The sequence below is a fragment of the Carassius auratus genome, chromosome 36 (assembly GCF_003368295.1).
Source record: "Carassius auratus strain Wakin chromosome 36, ASM336829v1, whole genome shotgun sequence".
Lineage (NCBI taxonomy): Eukaryota > Metazoa > Chordata > Actinopteri > Cypriniformes > Cyprinidae > Carassius > Carassius auratus.
This window is the reverse complement of record NC_039278.1, coordinates 15,241,884-15,260,401: the sequence shown is the minus strand read 5'-3', so window position 1 is coordinate 15,260,401 and position 18,518 is coordinate 15,241,884. Positions and strand designations below refer to the sequence as shown.

Sequence of the window (18,518 nt, the reverse complement as noted above, 5' to 3'; positions counted from 1 at the left end):
AATTACAGTGTGCAAGTTATTTTTTACTACTCAAAATATTGTGATGTTAATGCATTGCTAATGGAAATTTGTAATTCGAAATCCAACCGGAATCAAGCAGGAATCCTTTAAAATCCAATAATATTTGTATAAACAATAGCAACCTTTCAGCATGTTTGTTAAAATGTAATTTCATCCTACGTGATTCGTAGACGTAGAATTCACTTAGAATACTTAAATACATATATGTATTGTTTTTTAAATATTTTTATGTTTTATATATATATATATATATATATATATATATATATATATATATATATATATATATATATATATATATATATATAAACATTAAATGTTTTTATTTATTTAAATAATAATATATGCATGTATTTGAGTATTCTAAGTGAATTCTAAATCTACGAATCAATACAATTCGAATAATTAAAAATTTAAATAACTGTTTGATATAATTATAAATAAAGAAATATATGTAAAGTTATAAATATGTAAAGGTATATAAAGTTTATTTAATTACAAGATTGATTTAATAATCATGAATATAATTAAATGATGTGATTATTATCAAAATGTATAATAATTGTATTTAATTTTAATAAATTAAATTAAAACAATTTAAACGATTGAATAGGGCTTTTTAATATACTTTTGGTATCTCCATACATATTGTTGTTTACAAAATAATACAACATGTATGTGTTGATGATAATATAATATAATATAATATAATATAATATAATATAATATAATATATAATATAATAGCAAAACGTCTCTCAAAGAATGTTGTTGGCCGAAGACCCGTATATTCAGCACGTTGGACAGCGAATGCTGGGTGCCCATGGTATTTGAAGTCATTTCGAACGGCTGTGCGGTCGCGGGGTATCATTTAGAACTACCAGTCCCATGATTCCATGCGCGGCGCAGCTTTCCCTGAGTAACGGAAACGGGCCACAAGGCGTCGTAGTAACCAAGCCGAATGGCTTTCTAGAAACCAGAAATCATATTCTCCAAAATACTACGCCAATAACTCAACCCAAAGCGCCTTCACTCCCCAATACTGCGCCAAGTTCGCGGTGGAAGGGATTAATCCACAGAACCAGCTCGCTCGGCTCGTTCCTCTCACGTGAGAGGGTTTTTGCGCCTCAGAGCCGGTTTCTGATGATTCGGTGAGGAATAGAAGAGTTTGCTTGAGGATTGCTGTAGTTGAAGAGCAAGAAAGCTTTTTGGGGGAAGGTCTGATCGTTAGCACGATGCCGGGCGTTGGAGAAACAACTGAAATCGGTTGAAATCGGGAGATTTTCTGAAATCCCGGAGGCGAACACGCCGGCTTCCGCCCTTTAGAGAAGATTAAGAGCACGATGGCTTTGAGGTTCGTTTCCTGAAGTCTCTGCAGTCCTTTAAAGACGTCCAGACCTCAGTGTGTTGAAAGTGTCCGGCTTGCACGAGGTTGTAGTAAACCCATTTAAACCGATATCAACTGCTAGAGTTGTTTTTAACGATAATGCGAATATTTAGTATGCTTTTAAAGGCTTTTATACTCTAAAAACTCATGCAGTCATCCACTCCTGACTCTATCTTTGATTGCATTCCCTTTAATCTGGATCCAAATAGCCTATCAGGGTTTTCCCAACATTGTTGCCTGATTGCTTCATCATGGCACCCGTTGGGATCTTCAGACACCCTTCTCTGTACAGGTGACCCAGCTTGTGTTCCAGTTATGGTGCATGGATGAACTTCAAGAGGGCGTTGAATGGTGGCAGTGGTCAAAGATCTGAACTGGTGTCTGAAAGGCTGTAGGTTGCAACCCTAACAGAGAGTAAAGCATCACCATTGTGTCTTTGACCTCCACAGAGCCCGCCCCTGTAGAAACACCACTGTTAGTTGGCTAAATAACAGTTTTGTGAATGCTAGACAGCAGAGATGTATAGTAACGAAGTAGAACTACTTCACTACTGTAGGGTGATATCAGCTAAATTGGGCCACTTTTTGGTAAATCGTTTGGGACAATAATACAATACCATATATGCCTATTCCATGTGTATTTATGATTAATAATGACTGTTTTTGATAATTTTGTGTTGAAATTATGTAATAAAATATAATTATTAAGGCCCTACAGTTCTTGAAACATCAGTTGTGCCAACTTTTTTGCATGAGCAGTTTAAGGTAAATGGGCCAGCTGTTCAGGTAAAATGGTCCGTTCAAACTGCAAAGGGAAATAGTAATTTATCATCAATTTTAATTTCAAAACAACTGCTTATATAGCCACATAACATTTAAACTGCATTAAAAAAAACATATCCATATGTGCCATTAAAAAAAAAATACATTTTGGGTGCAAACCCACATATTCAAATGTGCAATTAAAAAAAGTCAATTTTGGAACAACATAGGTCAGTGAACTGATGTCAGTTGTGTGTGTGTGTGTGGGTGTGTATGCGTGTGTGTTTGTGTGTGTGTGTGTGTGTGTGTGTGTGTGTGTGTGAACAATATATTTAGAACAAAATGTGCAAATTACAAAAATGCATATTCAAAATTGATAACTGATAACTGATTTGTGTGTGTGTGTGTGATGAAAGTTTTTTTCAAACACAGTCTTTGCAAATTAAACCATCGTCATCACAGATACCATTCTCTTCACCACAGCTCTCATGAAACCAGGCAGAACATGGATCACATTTTATGTTTGTACACCTTTGGTGTGAGAGCCCTTGGTTCAAATCCACCAATGTGTCCCTGAGCAAGACACTTAACCTCTAGTTGCTCCAGAGGCGTGCGACCTCTGACATATATATATATATATAGTATATATAGTAATTGTAAGTCGCTTTGGATAAAAGTGTCAGCTAAATGTAAATATATATATAATTTACACACATGTGTATATGTGTTTGTGAGTGACACAGATGATGGCCCATTTTAGCTGAAACCATGTGGCCCATTTTACCTGAGTGGGTTAAGGTAAATTGGGCCGCCAAGAAAAACATCACTTTTTCAAAAAATATGTTCATATACCAAACTAACAACATTATTTCTGATTGATGCCATCAAGGCAGATATTATGCATATTTTTTTTATGTGCATGTTTGTTTTTTTATAGATTTATCATCCTTATAATAGTTTAGTTACATTTGGTATGCCAGGCTACTTACCATGCAGCTCTCTGGTGCAGTCTTGATAAGAATTATTACCCCACCCACCATAGCAACCATAAACCAATTAAATCACCTGTTACTTGTCAAGCACAGTTATGACAATAGTTTGAAATATTTTGTAGTCATTGGTTCTAAATTCCAGAGGGGCTAGGACCCCCAAACCTTAAATGGCCCATTTTACCTGATGGCCCATTTTACCTGATATCACCCTACTTAAGTACTAAAAGGCGGTATCTGTACTTTACTGGAGTATTATTTTTTTCTCCTACTTCCACTTTTACTTCGGTACATATTTTCGCTGAGTTTAATACTTTTACTCCGATATTTTTTTTATTTGCTGCATCGTTACTCGTTACAATTTTAATAATGTTACGAATCATTCCATTACAAACCACTGCCAGAACTGTAGATGGCAGATTTGATGAAGCTGGCACATCATTGAGCGAAACAAGCGATTAAGAAGACTGCGCGTGCTGACTGAACTGCTTTGAAGAGAGAAATGAACACCGAGCCGAGCCAGATAATGACTCGTTCACGAGTCAAGAACCGGTTGCATCGGTTCTCGGATGACCAGTAACGTTAGTTCTTTCTGACAGTTCGATTCAATAAACCAGTTGAAGAAAACAGTTCACCGATTCTTTTGCGCTCGATGCAATGGCGTCATTGGCGTTTACTGCACCTGGGCTCATAACATTAACACAGAATCAGTTCAGAATCAATCACCAAAAGAATCAGTTCGTTCCAGACGCTCTGTGTGTCGGTTTGCTTCACGCTAAATCACACATGCGCAGTATCATCAGCTCCCCGCTTCACGAATCAGAAGCGTCTGACAGAAACGGTTCTTGACTCTTGAACGAGTCAATATCAGGCTCGGCTCGGTGTTCATCTTCAGTTCTCTCTTCACAGCAGTTCAGTCAGTGTACTGTTTGAGTCAATGAATTACTCCGGGATATTGGTTTGTTTTAACTCGGAGGGAGTGTCAGACACATTAAACAAGTTAACAGCTTAATTCATCTGTGGATTAATGCTTATTGGAGATGCGAACTGTTTAAAACGATTCAATTCGATTTGGTGGACCGTTTCAAAAATATCCGGTTACATCGAATGATTCGTTCGCGAACCAGATATCACAAACTGCTTTGTTTTTAAATGTCTTACAACAGACACGGAAGAGAAGACAATGCTGAATAAAGTCGTAGTTTTTGGTATTTTTTTGGACCAAAATGTATTTTCAATGCTTCAAAAAATTCTAAATGACCCTCTGATGTCGGGTTTGAAACAACATGAGGGTAAGTTATTAATGACATCATTTGCAAATTGGGCTAACTAACCCTAGTAACCGTTTTTTGTTTAAAATAAGTTACAGTCAAAGGAATTGTGATTGTCCTTTAGGTTAATCATTTGAAATAGTGAAAACAATATGTTCAAACTTTTGACTACTTTCTTTAATAGCTACATAACACAATACTTCTACTTTTACTTTCAGTACTTGAGTAGTAAATTTTAAAATAGACTACTTGCAATACTTAAGTACAAAAATGTTGAATACTTTAGTACTTCTACTTAAGTGTGGTGCTTAAAGAGCACTTCTACTTCTACTCAAGTCACTTTTTTGATAGAGCACTTGTACTTTTACTCAAGTATTGGTCTCTAGTACTTTATACATCTCTGCTAGACAGTTACAGATCCTGAGAGCATGGCGGATAAGACGGCTCCCGGCTGTCAGCTGAGACTGGAGTGGATTCATGGATACAGAGGACATCAGTGCAGGAATAACCTGTACTACACCGCCGGGAAGGAGATCGTGTACTTCGTGGCTGGAGTCGGAGTGGTTTACAACACCAGAGAACACACACAGAAGTTTTACTTGGGACACAACGACGACATCATTAGGTATGAAGATGCTCTTTATATCAAAAACCATAAATTTATCATGGCATTACCATGATAATGCAATTGTAATCTTTTAAGTATCATCACTTAATACGGCAATCATTCAGTACATGGTATTACATGGAATATTATGTACCATGATGAAGCCATGTTTTTTAGGACTTATACCATTGAAAATACCATTACAGTTGCACTAGGTCTGATGTAAGTACCATGGTAATCATTTAGTACCGCTGTAAGTGACAAAGTACAATGATAACACCATGGTTTTTAATATGTACCCTGGTAATATGACGTTACTTATAATTTTTTGGAGCAAAATATGTTTTTCTGTACGTGTGCATTGGTTATAGCACTTTTTTTTTTAGCATATTTATCATTGTAATGCCATGGTATTGTTTTAAAAAATTACAAGGTATCATATAAATATAATGGTAAATTAAAATGACAATTGGTGATACCATGTTTTTTTTTTGTTGATATTTTTAATAGTGTATTTTTTAATGTGTAATGTTTTTTTTTTTTTTAAGCATGAAATTTAATGCATATACCTTGGTAAATTAATATATCAGCACCAATCATGATAACAAAATACCATGATAATACCATATTTTCTAATATATATATATATACATATACCATGGTAAAGTCATGGTGTTTCTTGTACATTTACCATGCTAATGCCATCGTATTCTTTTAAATCCCACAGAATTTAATGCATATACCATGGTAAATTAATATATCAATCAGCACCAATTAATACCATGATAATATCATGTTTGAATATATACCCATAGCAATGTCATATTTCAAGGATTATGGTACTAACATCACAGTTTTTTCGATATTTACCATGGAAATGTATCATTTTCCTGGACAAGTACCACAGTGATTACTGGTATTTGTATTCTTATTATAGAATTTCCATGGTATTGTTTAAAGTAGAGTACCAGATTAATACCATGGTATTTGAATAATCATTGATGGTATATTATATATCATTATACCATCATACGATAGAGTGTTTGTTTCCCGTGTTGTGTTGACAGTAGCTGTTCCTCTGTGATAAAGCGGTTTGTGTCTGAGACACCTGATGCTATCTGAACGTTGGCAACCCTTTCAATCCACACATTTATCAGACCGTCGTCTCCCGGACGGATCAATGCGCCAATGCTTTACAATCTCATACTGATTCAGGAATGAAATGGGGTTGATATGCAGAGACGGCAGCAGGATGACAGTAATAGAGGGCAGCCCTTGTGTAAAAAGCCTTTTCATGTTCTGTGGAGCTATACGGTTTTTGTCCTGAAGGGAGGATACAGTGAGGAAGTGACCGCGTTTTTTTTCTCTCTCTTGCCTCCAGGTGAACTCCTATAAAAGAGCACACTTGTGTTTCTAGCAGCGCACAAAACATATTTCACTTAAACTAATAAATTTAATGTGATGCATATTTGTTAGTCATGCATAAATGAAATAAGTCAGATTTCTGTAATGCACTGGAAAATAAATATTTCAAATTAAAAAAACAAATATAATTGTATGTTTTACAAGGAAATACTGTTTTTTTTTATACTTCAGAATTTCATGTATTATTCAGTGCGTTACTTGCTATTTCTTTGTAATTAATTGTGAAACTCACAAATAATTTCTGAGTAAAAATGGTTTTTACAACCTTTTTTTAATATTTATCAATAAATCACCAAAAAAAATACAATCTCTTACATTTTAACTAAATAAATAATGCTGTTTGCAAAGTTATCCATATTTTCACCATGTTAATAGATTTTAATTTTAATAAATGTAATTGTTTTCACAATGAACAGATTCATGCTGATTCTAAGCAATTTGAATAGATGCATTTTTAAAAATAATTTTATAATTTAAGTAATCAAATAGAGGTGTATAATCAACTATGCCATGTTTTTATATGTTTATTATCACATACAGTTTATTTGTTTGAATTAGATGCATGCAATTAAATATCAAAATATGCTACGTTTATTTAGTTTAAGTTAATTTATTAATTATTTTACAGTTTATAAGTTTCTCTTTAGTAAATGCATGCATATACATATAATAATAATATACTATGCCCTTTTTTATTTATTTAGTTTTAGTTTATTTATTTACATAACATTAAGTTCCTCTATTGTAAATGCATGCATATGCATATAAATAATGGTATACTATTCCCTTTTTTCATTTATTTAGTTTTAGTTTATTTATTTATTTATTTGCATAACATTAAGTTTATTAGTTTGTTTATAGTCCAAGATGCATGTGTATTTTATATTTAATTCAAATGCATACTAAATTTAATAATATTTTATCTGAGTGAGCGTGAAAGATGTATTTTGTATTGATCATAGACTGAAAAATAATTCAAAATTATGGTGTATACTTTGCATCTAGCGTTTTAGTCGTGTTTGCATGAACATTTGTTATGTGGACTGTGTTGTGACAGAAAGCCAAGCAGATTTAACGATACGTAGTCCCGTTTACATTTTCTCTAATGTGGCCGGCTCTGTTTGTGCCCGAGGGTGGGATGCTATTCTTGTCATCCGATTCCATTCACAGCAATTATCATCTTGCCCAGATCCTCAACAGACTGATTGCTCTGATACAACTATCATGTCTGTTTATAATGAAGTTTAACTGCTTGGTTAGAGTTAGAACACAGGTTACATTCTCCGAAGCAAGAGTCACAGGATATGTGCTGAATTATGGGATGCCGTGGTGCCTTGTTTTAGGCTGAGCCTGCAGATGATGGATTTGGTAATTAGTGTTAATTGTCTCAAAGAGTCCCATCGCCTCGTTTAGCAGGTCTCTCTGTAATGTGCATCTATAAACGGAAAGTCAAGTCAACTTTCACTAATACTAGTGCTCATAGTGATTTGTACACTAATAATTAAACTCACGTGTCTTGTTAAGGAGAGAGATCCATTTAGCTAGCAACTTTATCTTTTGAGTGATTGCTTGTGCAAAGCTTGTGACCTTGATGCTAGCTATTTCTTTTCGGTTGCCAGGGTGGTTCAATACTGTTGCTAAGGTGATCTGAGTATGCTAGGTGTTTACTAGATGTTTTGCGGTTATTATGTGTGTCAAATAGTGTGAGATGAGATACATGCAGAAAATTTGATGAGAAATTATTGAGTTTATATTGAGATATCTGACTTTGGTATCTTGAGCAAATCTGGCAGGTGATGAAGATGCTAATATCAGCGCTCTAATGGACTGAAGTGAATGTCACTCACTCTCTTACAGTAATTCACTGTGGCACTGCATTCCCCATCTGCTGTAATGACACCATTATCATGCATTAGATTTAGTAAAGCAATAAACATGGTAAAGCTGTGTTTTTAGCAGTAATGTTATTGTTCACTAAAACTATTCAAAGTCTATTTAGGTAATAATATTAAATAAAATTTTTAGACGGAAAAACTAACCAACAAAAAATTAATAATAAAAATAAATAAATAAAACAATCAAAATATATATATATAAAAAAACATAAATAGAAATAACTTATAGAAGCTATTTAGAAGTCGTTTTTGGTAACTGAAAAAATTTCAATTACTTTTTCGGTAACTGAAATATTAGATGAAAAACAAAATGAAACAAAGAAAGAAAGTTAGAAATGTTGCCTTGGCAACTAAATTAACTAAATGAGATTAAATTGATTTCTCACAATTTATTTTGTTAAACGTTTTTGTTTAATGTACTCTACTCTTCTCTTCTCTTCTCTTCTCTACACTACTCTACTCTTCTCTACTCATCTCTTCTCTATTCTATTCTACTCTTCTATTCTCTTCTCTACTCAATTCTTCTCTGCTCTTCTCTACTCTTCTCTTCTCTACTCTACTCAATTCTTCTCTGCTCTTCTCTACTCTACTCTATTTATCTCTTCTCTTCTCTAAACTACTCTACTCTTCTCTTCTCTACTCTACTCAATTCTTCTCTGCTCTTCTCTACTCTACTCTATTTATCTCTTCTCTTCTCTACTCTACTCTACTCCTTCTCTACTCCTTCTCTACTCTTCACTTCTCTACTCTACTCTACTCTACTCTACTCTACTCCTTCTCTACTCCTTCTCTACTCTTCACTTCTCTACACTACTCTACTCTTCTCTACTCATCTCTTCTCTATTCTATTCTACTCTTCTATTCTCTTCTCTACTCAATTCTTCTCTGCTCTTCTCTACTCTACTCTATTTATCTCTTCTCTACTCTACTCTACTCCTTCTCTACTCCTTCTCTACTCTTCACTTCTCTACTCTACTCTACTCTACTCTACTCTACTCTACTCTACTCTACTCTATTCTACTCTACTCTATTTATCTCTTCTCTTCTCTACTCTACTCTACTCCTTGTCTACTCTACTCTACTCTACTCTACTATACTATACTCTACTCTACTCTACTCTTCTCTATTCTACTCTACTCTATTTATCTCTTCTCTTCTCTACTCCTTCTCTACTCTACTCTACTCTTCTCTACTCTACTCTACTCTACTCTTCTCTACTCTACTCTACTCTACTCTACTCTACTCTACTCTATTCTACTCTACTCTATTTATCTCTTCTCTTCTTTACTCTACTCTACTCCTTCTCTGCTCTACTCTACTCAATTCTTCTCTGCTCTTCTCTACTCTACTCTATTTATCTCTTCTCTACTCTACACTACTTTACTCTACTCTACTCTACTCTACTCTGTCTTTATTTGTAACTTACAGTGTGTGTCTCTTCTGTCCTCAGTCTAGCACTGCATCCTGATAAGATCCAGGTGGCCACAGGTCAGGTTGGGAAGGACCCGTATATCTGTGTGTGGGACTCGTATGCACTGACCACCGTGTCCATCCTGAGAGACGTTCACACTCACGGTGTGGCCTGTCTAGCCTTCAACGCTGACGGCCAGGTGAGTCCTATGATTCCTCAGTCAGTATAATGACTTCCTGCACGGCTCTCTTTTTTTATTGCTAAGTTTATTTTTAATTTATTAATCATAATTAAAGGTGCCATCTGTCATGTCTGGCAAAAAAAATCAAGTCATACTCCACATTCCATACCAGATGGGGGCAGTATGCCTCAATAAAGTGAATTGGTCTACTCTAGAGTAACAAACGAGAAACGGCATAGTCTCTATGCTCCGCCCCTACCTTCACAACAACACTACAGCCATAGCCGAAGCCTAAGAGGACGTTTTGCCTCCAGAGGAACGTTGGGTGATGTCAAGTGATATTGAAACATGACATCTTCAAGCTACTCCCCTTCACCTTTACCAGTCAATATGTTCCTATTCGTTTTGTTCATATTACATTTTGAGTTGTATATACACATTATTTGAATTAAATTATTTTGACAGACAGCATTCTGTCAACATCATTGGTAAACATCAGACAGCTGATCAAAGCTAGCGCCAACCAACGTAACCAGAGCTGCCAACTCTCAAGCATTCACTGTGAGACACACGCAATTGACTCTTTTCACACGCTTTCACGCCACACATCAATTTTCTCACGCACAGAAGCAAAGAGGACACGGAGACCAACAGACTAGACAGAGCAGGTTACTTATGAAATAAAACAATGGGTAAGTTATAGCTAGCTAATTATCAAACGCAGCTACGGTTAGCCATCACTAACATTAGCACGTTTATCGAACAGCCTTCGATACAATTTCCATGTTATAACTTCCCGAAAACAAATACACAAACATATAAAACAAACTTCTAGCGAAATACTAACAGCATCTTACTTACCAATCCAAAAGAAATGTTGCAAGTTCGGAGTGGAACCTCATTTCTTTCAGGTCCATCGGTTTTCTCCAGCGATTGAAAGCAGTGCCGATGTTTACTCTGGTTCAGCTCCTTTTCTTATCGGATTTGATTTGTGTTTGCGAGCGCGGTTGTTTCCCTGTAGCGGGTGACGCTCTCTTCCCTGAACTGAAATGAAGTAGTGGGCTGTACTTTCCACACAATTGACATCAGGTTCAAGTACACGCCCACAAGCCGTGCGAGTTATTCGTGTATTGCAGGTTGGCTGGTGGTTATGTTGCCCGCATACCGCCTCCCATGGCCGAAACTGGTATTACGACACCTGTCGGGCCGGGGCTAGTAATGCTAATGCTAATTAAGGTTGATATCTCTGCAGCACTATAACTTGACATTTTTTTTATGACATCATCGCCCTTATTTCTTCTCATTCTTTTGATGCGTGTAGGTCATGTTATGGATATTTTTACCTCAATTTTTGCATATGGCACCTTTAAGTAACATGGAAGCTCAATTGGTACGCTTCTGGGTTTACTATTTTTGATGCCTTGACCATTGTTTTTTATGTAAAAAAAAACACCTAAACGTTCATTTTTGGTTGAACTATCCATGATACATATTGTTGCATTTTTGTATTGCGATTATATTTTGACACAATATATTGTTACACCCCTAATATTTAGTAAGTTTGTATCATTGAGATTCTAGTATGTTTTATTAATGTTTTAACATTAATTAACATTAATGTTTTAGTTTTTATATATATAAATGTATATAATATAATATAATATAATATAATATAATATAATATAATTAAATCATTGTCGATTATTCCCGAACTAAATTAAAATAAGAAATGTTGCCTTGGCAACTAGCTGAAAAAAAATTAAAACAATTATTTTATTTTATTTCAGTTCATGTTTATTTCTTGTAATTATATAGTTTTTTAAAGGTTTAAATTTTAGTTTTTAACTTTACCCTGAGTAATAGTTTTATTAAAACTGAATTTTCTTCATTTGTGTTTGTAAATACTTCCATCTAACCACTTATTTTCTCCTGTCTTGTGATTCAGCGTTTATCGTCTGTGGGACTTGATGCTAAAAACACGGTGTGTGTGTGGGACTGGAAAAAGGGGCGTGTCTTAGCCACCGCCACGGGACATTCTGATAGGGTAAGAACAGAACGCACTGTTCCTCATTACCGACAGTTAATTACATCAGAACTGCAGAGTCCAGCATTTAATTCATAATGCCAGAAAGATTTGGAAAACACAGAACAAGCCCATCCGGTCCTCACATCGAGAACTGTTTCCATTGCAACAGATGCTACAACTCAATGATGTGAATGAATAACAGTTAAGAGCGTTATGAATAAGATATTCTGCAATGCTACAGTACAGAGTAGCATTTCAATGCATAAGCTGTGTTACACACACACACACACACACTCGGTGTCGAGGGAGTCACAGCAGAGATGACAGAGCTGCTTAGTGAAGAACCACAGGCACCAGAAGACTCCCTACGGTGTCATTAAAACCCTGCTGCTCTTCCTGTCTCCCAATGTGTCTCTCTTCTGTCCCAGCTCAACAACTTCACTACCGATGAAATATAAAGAAATTTAGAGTTTATATCTTTTCCAATTTATATTCTTGTGTATAACAAGCTTTTTCCAAAGTGACTTGTAATATGTGTTCATAGTATATACTTTATAAATTTAAAGAAACGTTAGGCCTATAAAAAGAATTCAGACTCATTACTAGTGACATGATCTACTGTTAAAGCAACAGGAAATGTGCTGTATGAAATGTTTATTTGCAGATAATGGATGCAAATAATGATTAGTAAGCATGACTATAATAACACCGGTCTGGATCTTGAAAGAAATTCGGCTGATTTGCAAAAAACAAAAAAAGGCTTATATTACACTTAGTAATAGTAGTAATATAAACAGATATAAAAGCCATGTTGAAATATAAAAAATGACACAACACACTGCAAACTTTTACTAAAATTCAGTTTAAAGCTGAACATATACAAATAAAAATTTTTCATTTAAAATGATAATTCTTATTTTAAATATTGATAAAAAAAACTGCATTCGTTTCTTAATTATACTCATTACACTGCTGATTTGGTCCTAGTTTGATGATGCTGAGTTTGAAATCAGCAAGAAATAGTTTCGATCATGCATTGTTCCCACTCTTTTTTCAAATGATGTATGTATGTATCACTTTTAAAGCATAAATATATAATTTGTACACAAAATTACAAAAGCTGTAAAATATCAAAAGTTTTGGTTTTAAAATTGATCATTTAACTTGCAGTCTGCAAAGCAGTGAAAATTTTATTCACAAAATAATGTCTTCAGAATCATGCAGGAATCGTGTCTTTGTGTTGTTTTTCTGCTGATTGAGGGATAATACGTGATTTCTTCAGCTTGCAAATGGTTGCTGAAAGCATGCATGTTTGAGAAAAACAAACGTTATTTTTGGAATCAGTACCTCAAAATTAGTAAGAATCAAGTATTGGATTTTTTGCATTATAATTTCCATTATATTGTGCATTGTGTATAATTTTAGAGAGTTGTGATTCATTCAGTGTAATTGGTTTTGGTGCTGGATGTTGAGGAGGTGTTGACATGGTTATCCACCTGTTTGTGCTGCGTTGCAGATCTTTGATATTTCCTGGGACCCGTTTCTGCCGCACAGGCTGGTGAGCTGCGGAGTCAAGCACATTAAAGTGAGTCAAACCCCTGAGACAAGGTTCATTTAAACCCACACTCAGAAGCACATAAAACATGCAACAAATTATTCCTCCTTTCCCTTGTTGTTTTTACTGCATTTTAATGCATTTTCATAGAAAAATATCATCCAAAAATCTAATTCTGTCTGATTTAATCAACCTGTATGAGTGTCCACTTAGTTCAAATGTAAATGCATAAATTTCAAGCTCTAAAAAGAAAGCTTATGCATGCACAATATTTTAAGTTTGCTAATGCAAAAGATTTGCATGAGCAAAGGAGTTGATCTTCAGGCTTTCTCATTTGTCTCACAGTTTTGGGCATTATGTGGCAATGCATTGACGCCAAAACGAGGGATTTTCGGAAAGACGGGGGACCTGCAAACCATCCTGTGCTTGGCTACGGCGAAAGATGAAGTGACGTATTCGGGAGCTCTTAACGGAGATATTTACGTGTGGAAGGGACTCAACCTGACACGAACGATACAGGCGGCACACGGAGTGAGTGAAGCTCATCACACTTCCTACACCATCACTTATACACCTCAGCTGTGTGTATAGCATCTCCATTAAATGACATCTGAAGTTGCAATGCAACCCACTTGTATTCAGATATTCAATGCATTGGCCATTTGTTTCATGCATTTATAACATTAGTGCATATATCATGTGGTGGCATATGTGACCTGTTGCACATGCATTTGTAAACTCTCTTTGTGCACGCAGGCAGGGATCTTCAGCATGCATTCATGTGAGGAAGGCTTCGCCACCGGTGGACGGGATGGATGTGTAAGGCTTTGGGACGTGGATTTCAAACCCATTACTAAGATTGACCTCAGGGAGGCAGAGCAAGGTTATAAAGGTAAAACATTACAGCTGGCTTTAAATCTAACAGGATCTTTCTCGCCCTTTTGAAATAGAGTTTAATATACTTTGTGACATACTCAAACATTTACAACACAACGCTTCTATTTCATTAACACTTGACCGTTCACATTTACACGTCAAGTAACTATTTATTATTCAGGATTCTGACCAATTGTGAATTGCATTGGTTTGCACTCATTCTGTTACAAGGGTGCAGAGTTTAGTAGAGACGCTATGACATGTCCTTACCAATATTGAGCCACTTCTAAATTGTCCCTAGTGATAATTTTGATCAAACAATTAAATGTCTGCTGTTTTGTTCCCATCAATCCCAAAACCATTACTGACCATGTTTCAAAAGTAAATTGCATTGGTCTTGATCCATTGCATTGATTTTAAACACAATACAGGATCAATAAAACAGAGAAGACACAACACGGCCTGCACTTATATCACACGAGTGACAGTTTTTCAGCAGATGTAAGTCTTGTAGCAATCAAGCTGTCTGCACTTTCACAGGAGAAGACTCAGATAAATCAGAGATCTCAGTATGAACTCAAACATTTCTCATTAAGTGATCTGAGCCACTCTCCACACTCATGTTTTAGTTCTGTAGTGTTACTGGATGAAGACACTGGGTTTGTTTATTTGATATTTGGCTGGTGTGTCCAATATAGACTTCCATGTAACATGTTTGTGACGCTTTAAAGGTTCAGTTTTGGTTGTTTTACAGCCAGTTATTTTATTATTAATTAAATTCTACACTGCTGAAAACAACAGCTTATTACAGCTGATATCTGTGAAGATTTTTCATTCTCTATTTTACTCTCAATTTTACGAAGCAATTTTTTGTTAATTTTAATTGTTCAGTACAAAAGCTCTAAGGTCGTCTTTTAGGCGTGATGCTGTTTTTCTAGGTAAATTAACTTTTGGTTCAGCATTACTGGTTTAATTTCTGTATATGAAATTTTCTTTATGTCCAATGATATATTGATTAGTTACAGAATTATTTATAAAAACTATTGTTTATTATTATTATTATTATTTTTTTCTGTTTTAGTTATTGTTATTTGCTTTTGACTGTTTCATGTATATAATATAAACATTAATATAAATTACTCATCCTACAGTAAAATATATATTTTTAAATATTTTTTATATTTATCTTAATTTTAAATCTATTTCAATTTGTAGTGCTTGAAATTATAATATTTCAGTTCGAATTTATTATGATAATTATAGTTTGTTTTTCATCTAATATTAATATTCATGTATTTAATTTTGTATATGTCTAATATTTTTTATATATTTAATTTAATATTTATGTTATTTATTTAATTTCAGCTTAATTTCAGTAAACATTTTTAATAGATATGGTTTTATTTATTTGTTTATTTCGTATTTACATTTGATTTATTTCCAGCTTAATTCAATTATTTCTTTATTATAATTTTTATTATTATTTCATTTTAGAAGATGATAGCAGCACTGTTTAATAATTTAATAATTGCCGATGAAATTTAATAATAATTTGATGCAGAAAATTGAATTTTACACAATTAATAAAAAATTAAAAACCCAGCAGATCCAAATTAAATAAAGTCAAGTTATTTTGTTACCAACAACTTTTAATATACAAAGGGACACATTTGTTATTCCTTTAAACTAGTTAAGATGCCTGGACACCAACATCCCTCGGACCTTAGTTATAGTAGAATAGTAGAAGTTCCTGAAAATGACCAGGGAACATACTAGAGCCCAAATCCCAAACATAACCAGATATGTTAGTCTGGGCTGCTTGGATCCTATACTTTCTAGTCGATTTGAATCACTCTTTCTCTCCAGGTCTGTCCATCCGCAGCGTGTGTTGGAGGGCTGACAGGATCCTGGCAGGAACTCAAGATAGTGAGATCTTTGAGGTGATGGTTAGAGACCGAGATAAACCGCTGCTGATAATGCAGGGTCATTCAGAGGGGGAGCTCTGGGCCCTCGACCTTCATCCCAAACAACCGCTGGCCGTCACCGGCAGCGACGATCGATCCGTACGGTTAGTCCACACCTTCTATTGGATTTCAGTTCATGCCACAGTTCACACAGCAGAGATTATAAATGGAGCAAGACAGGCGGAAATGAAATGTTGTTTTGGTTTTTAAAAAAATAAACGATTGTCGATAATGATGATGAGCTCTAGACATTTCAAACTCAAACACACGATGCTCACAGTGTTTTCAGCATCGGCGTCTCAATTTATGAGACATTAATATATTTTACTTCAGTATACTTCACCAGCTTTACACGATAATAATTCTGACTGAAACTCAGAGAACTTTGGTTGAACTTAGGACAGAAATATAAAACTATTATATATTAAAATGTAATATTAAATATATAATATTATACAACCAAAATATTTTTTCAACCATGTTTTAATTGATACATTTCTATTGTGCATCATCTTAAATGCAATGCTTTCTTATATTTATTTTATTTGATTTATTGTTTTGAGATAAACTACTGTCAGATACTCACTGAAATATTCTTCACCACAGACCGCCAAAATAAATGTTTGGTTTTATTTAAATACATTATAGCAGAATTATAGTACTATTCTGTGTTAAATTGTAACTCTTAAAAGTAATATATTATTTTTTTTAAGAATATAATACAACCAAGATATTTTACATTCATGTTTTCATTTATACAGTTCTGGTGTGCATCAATTTATTTTACTAAAAAATGTAATAAATAAAAATGTTTTTGTAAATTAATTAATTGTTATATTTTAATTTGATTACCGTTTCATTTAAGAAAAACTGCCAATCGACTGAAACTAAATACACTGAAACTAAAACTAAAAATGAAATATCTACAGAAAAAAAAAAGTTTGGTTTAACTTGGATAAATTATTACAGAAATAAATTACTACTGTGTACTAAAATTTATTTCTCAAAGTAATAATAATAATACTAATTACATTTTCTAGGGAACAACCAATGTATTTTTTCATCCATTTTTAATTTATACATTTCTTTTTGCTCAGCATCTTTTCTTACAAATTTTTTTTTTTTAATGTTTGTTATATTTTCATTTTTACATTTGAAAATAATGATTTAATTGTTAAAGTTTTATTAATGCATTAGATTAGACACTATTTTTAATCATAAATCTGCATTAAATAAAATAAAATAAAAACATAGAATGTAAATAAATTTATAAAATGGGTGGGGGTGAATTTTGGGAAAAAATTGAATGGATTTATGGGGCCCTACATTTAAAGTTAACTACTCTGTGGAGAATTGTGAACAAGTTAAGTTAAAAAAAATTTTTCTCTAGGTCTTATATTTGGAAATCATTTACTTCACCAATAATGGTTATGAATATAAATGATAAATATCAATGTCATATAATATGGGAAAAATGTTTTAATATTTTTAGCCCAATTCGCCCGGCCCTAGCATGAATGGACACATTTTATGTTTCATCAAACATGCATGTTTAGACTGTGGAGTTTGTCCGAACACACGCTGATCGCTCGCTGTAACATGGAAGAAGCCGTACGCAGTGTTTCCTTCAACAACGACGGTTCCCAGCTGGCTCTCGGCATGAAGGACGGCTCCTTCACTGTCCTGCGTGTCAGGTAATTCAATTCGGATCACTTCATCATTTCAGCTTCATTGTTCACAAACATGAAGGACGTCTTGTTTTCTTAGGGACATGACGGAGGTGGTTCACATCAAGGATAGGAAGGAGGTCATTCACGAACTCAAGTTCTCACCCGATGGATCTTATTTGGCAGTGGGCTCCAACGATGGGTTTGTGGATATCTACGCTGTGGCCCAACGCTATAAAAAAGTGGGAGAGTGCAACAAGTCCACCTGCTTCATAACACACCTGGACTGGTCCGTGGACAGCCGCTTCCTGCAGACCAATGATGGAGCTGGAGAACGATACTTCTACAGGATGCCAAGTAAGAATAATATTAAAATAAAATTTATATTTTCTGATTCTTTTTAAATTTCAAGCTCTATTTTCTTTCAAAAAATTCAGCAATTTTTAATAAAGTTGGATGATAAAATGCCAAAATTCCTGTTAA

The 18,518-nt window shown here is 34.4% G+C and overlaps 1 pseudogene; it reads left to right on the top strand.

Moving 5' to 3' along the window:
- The first annotated feature begins 796 nt into the window (after positions 1–796).
- Positions 797–18,518, top strand: part of LOC113055644 (echinoderm microtubule-associated protein-like 6) — a 50,421-nt pseudogene continuing 32,699 nt past the window's right edge.